Source organism: Gossypium hirsutum, chromosome A11 (assembly GCF_007990345.1).
Source record: "Gossypium hirsutum isolate 1008001.06 chromosome A11, Gossypium_hirsutum_v2.1, whole genome shotgun sequence".
NCBI classification, from domain to species: Eukaryota; Viridiplantae; Streptophyta; class Magnoliopsida; order Malvales; family Malvaceae; genus Gossypium; species Gossypium hirsutum.
In genome coordinates this window covers 101,483,826-101,491,994 of record NC_053434.1, presented here as the reverse complement: position 1 = coordinate 101,491,994, position 8,169 = coordinate 101,483,826, and the positions used below count along the sequence as shown (strand labels likewise).

The window sequence follows — 8,169 nt, the reverse complement described above, 5'->3', positions numbered from 1 at the left end:
ATAGTTCTAAAATACTAAGTCCATGCCATGATAACATAGGGGTGAAACCAAAATGCAACTAAAACAATTATCGAGTCCAATTAAATTTAATGCACTCAAGGTCAAATTTAGAATTGTTACCAGTGGTGATACATAGCTAATAACATTAAGAGCAATGCATAAACAAACATCCACAACAGGTGCACAATAAGCACTAAAGCATTAAAGGTGAAAAAGTTGTAAAAAAAATAAATTTTGAACGTATTTGATAAGAAAAAAAAGTTAAAGAAAAGAAAATGAGAAAGAGATGTAAACTAACTTAAAATTATGCAAATTTTTAAATAGGGTAAATTACACTAATTGTCACTCAACTTTGGGGTAGCTAACAAAACAGTCACCTAGGTTTCATATCAGTCACTCAACTTTTAAAAAATAACAAAACAGTCACTAACGTTATAAAAAAGTGACAAAACAGTCACCGATTAACAGTTTCCATTAGGGGGTTAACGGGACTGCTGATGTGGCAAGTTAACCAGCTGATGTGGCAAGTTAACTTGCCACGTTGGATGTACACAGTAAAACCCACCCAATTTAAGAAAAAATTGAAAAAAAAAATAACGTTAATAACAGAGAAGAAGAAGAAGAAGAAGAAGAAGAAGAAGAAGAAGAAGAAGAAAAAGAAGAGATTGTAAAAAAAATCTTCTTTGCTTAAATTTGGCCGGGTCTGATTCTTTGCCTCTTCCTTTGTAACCTTCTACCATTGTTGTCCCGGCAATATCGATATTTCAATTTCTTGAATTTCCCATGGACTTCATCTCAAAAAAAAATTCTTATCTGTTGAAACAAAGTCTTCGCTGCTAGGTTTAAGTCAATGAGTTCTTCTACAAATCTCTACACTTTCTCTGTTTGGTATTACAGCACATCTAGAAATAACGCTCTTGTTTGGTTGGCTAATAATGATTCTCTGCTAACCTAAAATTCGTCTCTTGTCATTGGCCACTGATGGTATAATTTACACAAGTAACACAACCAAGAAAAAAGTGATGACAAGCAGGCAACTTGTCGTAGCAGCAGCTAAAGTTGCAGTGGTATAAACAAGGGCGATACCATTGATATCCAAGCTTAAAGTTATCTTGAAATATAAAATTTCTCAACAGTTGTTATGATTTCTTCCACTGTAATGGCTGTGCAAAAACCTTAACAGCATCCATAGCTCTTCCTTTTCTAAGCTTCTTCTTCCTACACAAACTATTCAACAAAGTAGTATAACTCAATGAATCTGGTACAAATCTTTTATTCAACATATCTTCTAACAAATCTACAGCTCTATTCACTTGACTCTTCTTGCATACTCCTTGCATTAATATCCTATAAGACTCGACATCAGGCATAACACCTCTCTCAAACATTTTTTTGAACAGTTTGTACGCAATACTTAAGTCCCCGTTCAAACAAAATGCACCCATCAAAATGTTGTAAGATTTGGTATTGGGGAAAACACCGTATTTATAGGCAATCTTGAAAAGGTTAAAAATAGGCATGATGAAGTCACGATGAGAAACAACCAACTCGAGGATATGATTTAAGTGTTTGGGTAAAGGCTTAACATTGAATTCAAGCATTTTGTAGAACACATTGAGAGCTTTCTGGGATAAATCAACTTCAGCATAGATTTTGATGAGGTAAGAAAAGAGAGTCGACATAGATTTTGATCGGATTTGAGACGAACGAGAAGGTTGTTGACAAGATAGAAGTGCTTGGAACCACCGAGTTTGAGAATGAGGATGAGGATGAGGAAGGAAGAGTAAGAATGACAAAAACTGGGTTGGGTGGTGGCAACATCGAAGATTTCTTTAGCGAGGAGAGGGTCGAATTAGGCGGATATCAGTTTCAAGACTCACGTAGGGGAAGTTATTGGCAACAGCGACGGTTGCCGTTGATTGGAAAACTGGATACATCTCTATTTTTTCTCTTCTTCTTCTTTTTCTTCTCCTCTTCTTCTTTTTCTTCTTCTTCTTCTTCTTTTTTTCTTCTTTTTCTCTTTTTAAACCCTAAATTGGTGCTGATAGGGCTATTAAATTGGTGGTAACCGGCCAACTGGAGGCTGTCATCTGTCATGTCACTTTACCGTGACGTCTGTGACGGAAAGGACTGTTTTATCACTTTTTCAAAGTTGAGTGACTGAAATGAAATTAAGGTGACTGTTTTGCCAGCTACCCCAAAGTTGAGTGACTGTTGGTGTAATTTACCCTTTTAAATATTATGTTTTTAATTTTTCAACTTTATAAAAAAAAGATAAAAATAAAAATTTATATTTTTTATTTATTTTATATTTCTATCCTTTTCAATTATTCATTTATCTGATTTTTTTTCCAAGTGAAATTTACTACATGTATGCTTTGATTTAGTATGAATCATATTAAAATATATAGATAAAATTTTAAATATGTATTATAAAATATAGAAATTATTTGTACCAATTATAAAACACTACATACCAATTGAAATCGATTTGTCCAACACGACAACAACTACCATTAAATTAGATTAACATTGAATCGCTCGTAAGCATTAAAAAAACCAGAAATAAGTAGTTAAATCAATTAAAAACCACCTAAAAGGGTTTCATATAATGTTTTGGGTTATTATATTATTTTTTATTTGTTTGGCCCAATTTTATGTTTATTTGTAGCCCAAATACACTGATTTTTGCCAAATACAACGAACTTTCTTGAGCTTCTGTCAACTCAAGCCGTTGAGCAAAGATTTAACGACCCAGACACAATAGGTGCACAATAAGCAGTAAAGCATTAAACTCCTATGGCACTAGGAGAACATCAAGATTAGACAAGCACAAAAACAGCAAACATCATACTTAGAAATAAAAATAGAAAGATTAAATTCCAAGGAATTGAAGCATATTTTAACCTACTAACAAATATAGGTTCCCTTCCTTGCACACAAAATTTCATCATACTTTTACATCATCCAAGACTTTGAAAAACTTAGAAGGTTAGAATAAGTTCATATCACAGATTATACCATCAGAAGGTAAAAATTGGAAAGTGTGAACTCATTTATATCAGCAGCAAATACTAAACTCAGCTGGTTACAATTTGAGATTAAGGCTTTTTTAACATACTTGCCATAATTGCAAATGATACTGCTTCAAAATCAAACAGAAAATTGTATAGAAATTATCATGCTTTATGCTAATGCAAGCTTCAAAGACCATACAAGTAAAAATATATCAATATATCACAGAGATTCATTTCAGAATAAAGTTGATGGGAATGTACAAGGCAGAAACCAAATTGCCAAGATTAGTAAAAATCTTTATTCAATTTCTCTGTATTTTACTATGTCCATCTCGATACAATAACAAATCATATATATATTAAGTCATTTAAGTAGCAAAACAAAAACGAGAACATATACGAAAGATGAACAAAAAAGCAAGTCTTTATGGTACACAAGAAGAAATAATCCAAAAAAGCGTACCCTTTATCTTTCCCTTCTTCCCCTTTCTCTTCTATTCAGTGTCCGAAAGTAAATATGATGATGAAGTAGCAGGTGAAGCTGCTGCAGAAGATTGTGAATTCCTTCACCAGTAATTTCTCTAACCCAGGTTTCAATTCCCTGTTACAAAAATCGGAAAGCATCAAACCAATAAAATGAGAACCGAGAAGAAGATGGGTGAAATAGCTGAGTGAGGGTTTCGACTTACTGATTAGTTGCAGCAGAGGAGTGCAACGGTGACGCAGCAGATGGTCGAGTCGATGGCGATGCAACAGATGTTCGGGTCCGGCGATGGAGAGATGGGTTGGGTTTGGATTTGCTGAAAATTTAGGGTTAGGGGGAAAATTTTAGGGGGAAAACACTTAAACTTTTTAGGTATGTTTTTGGGGATAAAAGGGTGGAAAAAATGACACCATTTATGTGAATTTAGGGGAAAACTGATTTGGTGTTTTGGGGGAAAAGCCTAAGGCTGTCGGGCATGAAAGAAATGAAATTTAACAAATTAAAACGACACCATTTCGGCAAAAGTATTTTGACCGTTTGCGGCGCTTTAGAAACGCGCCGCTAAAAGCTATCTATTGTGGTGTTTCTAAGAAAGCGCCGTTAATCTCCAACAAAAACGACGCCGTTTTCTTTAAGCATTAATGTTTTTTGCGGCGTTCAAAAAACGCCGCTAATCCCCTATATATTCAACTAAAACGACGTGGTTTCCATAAACTTTAATTCTTTTTGCGGCGTTTTTTATAAGCGCCACTAATCCCCTATCCAACTAAAACGACGCCGTTCTGTTAAACTATAAACTTTTTTCGCGATGTTTTTAGAAAAACGTTGCTAATCCCCTAAATATCCAACTAAAACGACGCCATTTTCTTTAAACTATACTATTTTTTTGCGGCATTTTTTGGAAAAACGCCACTAATCTCTTAATTTTTATATTTTATTTTTATTTGTTATAATTTGGTAGCCAAAATAATTAACTTATGATAGTCAATATTTAATAATATATCTCTATTGCATGATAACTTTGAAATTTTAAGTTTAAATTTAACTTATATAAATTAAGTGTAGAGGAATTAATTTGAATTGAATTCTTCATTCAATTAATTCTTTAGATTAATGATTTTAATTATTAATACTAATGATGATAAATGTTAATATGATGATAACTAGGTATAATTTAATCCTAATATTATGAATTAAAGTTTAAAAGATTTATCTCTTGCTGATATATGGTACATACTAATCTTCTTCTTCTTTTTTACATTTTACGGAAGTAGATAATTTTCAGTTTTTATCTTTTAAATATGCTTAATATTTAATCCTTATATTTCAATTTCTAATATAATTTGGGTTTTATGTGTTTATAATGTTATTAAGTAGATATAGTTACCTATCCATATCAAATTTTGTCACTTTATTTATTTATTTATCAATGTTTTTTTTAAATTCTGATAATTATCAAAATTTCAAATGGTCTAGATTAAATGATTTTAAATATATAAAATCATTAATTGATTGTATAAAATTTCATCATTTAACAAATTTCACGTAAACCTTAAATCCTAAACCATTTAATATATATAAAGTTTATCTATTATCTCTGAAATAATTTAAATTATAATCATATATAATTTTATAATATATTAAGATTAATATTATCTCTTTTACAATTATATAAGAAATCGTTTAATATATAAATTAAAAAATAATAATTAATCAAAATCCTAAACCTCTAACCCCTAACTGGTCCTTAAACCCTAAACTCTAAACTCGAGACCCTAAATCACAATACATATACCTTAGACTATAACCCCTAAACCATAAACTCTTAACCCTTAACCCCTAACCCCTAACCCCTAATCCTTATCCCATAACCCCTACTCCTTATCTCCTAACCCCTAATTCTTAACCTCTAACCCCTAAATCTTAAACTCCAACTATTAAACCCTAAAGTACCCTAAATTACATAATTCATAACCCTTAAAATAGTAACTCCTAAACCTTAAAAATTGAACCATATACCCCAAATCATAAACACTAAACTATAATGATAATTATTCAATATTTTAAAATTAATACTATCTCTTTTAAAATTATATAAGAAAATATTTAATATATAAATAAAAAAACAATTAGTCATATACCAATAAACTTTAAAATTATTTTAAATAATAGTATTTTAATAAATATTTTCCTATGTTTTTACTTTTAAAATTATTCTAAGTGTCATTATTTTTTTTAAGAATTTAAATATTCAATTAAAAATAGATTATACTTTTAGCGGTGCTTCTTAAAAACGCCGCTAATGCTGACTTATAGCGGCGTTTTTCAAAAAAGTGCCGCAAAAGATCGATCTATAGCGACGTTTTGCAAGAAGGCACCGCTAAAGCAACTAAAGCTAAAAAACTACGCCGTTGTGTTTAGTTTTTTTTCGGTAGATTGATTTTTTGCGGCGCTTTTTAAAAGAAGGCCGCTATAAGTCAGCATTAGCGGCGTTTTTAAGAAGCGCTGCTAAAGCCACTAAATCTCAACAAAAAACAAAGACGATGAGTTTATTGTTTTGCGGCGCTTTAATGTTCAACCTAAAGTGGCATTTTTTCTAAAAGCGCCGCTAATTGTCAACCTATAGCAGCGTTTTTGAAAAGCGCCGCTAATGCTTGTTTTTAGTGGCGTTTTTTATTAAAACGCTGCAAAAAAGGCCGCTAAAAACCTGTTTTGATGTAGTGTCTCCATTATCCATTGTACAAAAAGCCTTTTTTGTCCGCTAATGGCTTATTAGTTTTGTTAGGTACTACATGACAGAATGAACGCTATATTTTATTAACTTGGATTAATAAAAAATGGTCATCCTAGATTTGTTATATTCTCCATTGGTACTGTTTGATTTTGAAACCTGTACGTAAGCAAGTCCTGATAAACACTCAAATGTGCGATTGCATAACTGACTTTCATATATATCTTGATGAATTTCAATATCATGTATGTAAGCTTTTGTTTGCATCTTTAAGCATTTCTTTTAACTTGTTCCTAGAGAAATCCTATGCTCTTTAAGCTTTGCTTTTAACAAAATTTGGCTGGGGCAAACAAAATTGATATTATCTAAGCTAGTATGTTGCTGTCGTTGTTTTTGAGCTTTATTATTATTTTTATTATTATTAAGAGAGAATTATTTAGAGACTTTGAGCTGGAAGATATCAATTAATATTATAGACAGATCAAAATATTAGTAATTGGATTTTATAAGATGGTAAATTTATGTTAATAAAAACCTTTATTGCGATTAAGACTATCACTATATGTTTAAGGGCAAATTGGAGATTCCATTCATAGAACACTTATTGACAGTTTATACTGTTAATATAAATCGAAAGAGATAATTGTAAATTCACTTATATGACTCTTTACTGATAGTTACTAACATCGCTATATGTTAAGCATGCACCTTGATACTTGAAACCTATACCAATGGAATGAAATGTTGGTATAGGTATTAGCAAATCAACTATAAGGTACGGTATTTATATTGACAATTTTTGCTTTTGCTAAATTTGGACCGTCAGTACAGAAATTTAGACAAATTTCGGCTGTCAAATTTTTTATTTTACAAAGTCTATACTGACGTTACATGTACTAACAGTTATTTTTTTTGTCAAAATAGCATTTTTGACCATTGGTATAGGGTTTCTAGACCTATATCAATTGAACTTTTATTTTTAGTGACAGCTATTGAATTGTCACTATATAACAATTTGTTTGTAGTGTAGGTACATCTCCTCCTCCATATTTCTTACTTAGGATGTGTTTGATAAATCGAAAAATTAAGTAGTAAATTTTTACTGCTACATTTTATAAGTGTTGAATTTATATTAGAAAATTGTTTGGTAAATTAGTAAAGGGTGTTGTTTTATTCCACAAGCAGCCTTAAAATAAACTTGATATCCATGTAACAAAAAAAATAACATTGTAATAAACTTGAATTTAATAAGAATTTTAACGGTGCTAACGATTCTTAAAAATTCACATCATCGTTTTAATTAGAATAAAGTATTTAGACAAACTAATGGCATAATAAAAGTTGAGGCATCATCAAATCATGTCAGAATTAAAGTATATAGATTAAATCTCAAATTTGAGTGAAATGTAGAGATCAAATTGAAATTTAACTATTTTTATAATCTAAAAATAGAGGGATTGGAATTAAAATTTACCCATAATGTTATTATGTTAAAAAAAGGAAAAAAAAATGGGCTGGAACTTACTTCTATATGCAGTTGTATGGATAAAGGCTTGCGGCAGTTTCATTCATCATAAGGTGTTTGCAATAATAAGATCGTGGAGCCTATGGGGGCAATTCACACCAAAACACTTCTTATGTACATATAATAAGCCCATGCGAATACTCCTATCGGCAACATTATTACCTGCCCTATTAACAAAATGAAAATCTAAAGAATCAAAATTCGAATACAAAATACGGGCCTTAGAAACAAATTGACCCAAATGAGTGAAGTCCAAAGTATCATGAAAAAATTTCGAAATAACAAAGCAAGAGTCAGATTCAATAACAATATTTATAAAGTTCATAGCCTGCGCATATTCAAGCCCCAATATGCGTCCCAACATGAGGAAACATGCCGCGCAAGGCCTTTAAGACCAAGCTATCCTTGTGGC

General features: G+C 31.1%; 1 long non-coding RNA gene and 1 pseudogene across 1 annotated transcript; both read right to left on the bottom strand.

Annotated features, from left to right (window-relative positions):
- Positions 1-405: 405 nt before the first annotated feature.
- Positions 406-2,090, bottom strand: LOC107957847 (pentatricopeptide repeat-containing protein At4g01400, mitochondrial-like; annotated as a pseudogene).
- Positions 2,091-3,293: 1,203 nt separating this feature from the next.
- LOC107893004 (uncharacterized) lies at positions 3,294-4,098 on the bottom strand. The gene is made up of 2 exons (XR_001682699.2): positions 3,707-4,098; positions 3,294-3,618 (listed from the first exon to the last, which is right to left on the bottom strand). It is a non-coding gene; the product is annotated as an uncharacterized lncRNA (long non-coding RNA).
- Between the last annotated feature and the right edge of the window lie 4,071 nt (positions 4,099-8,169).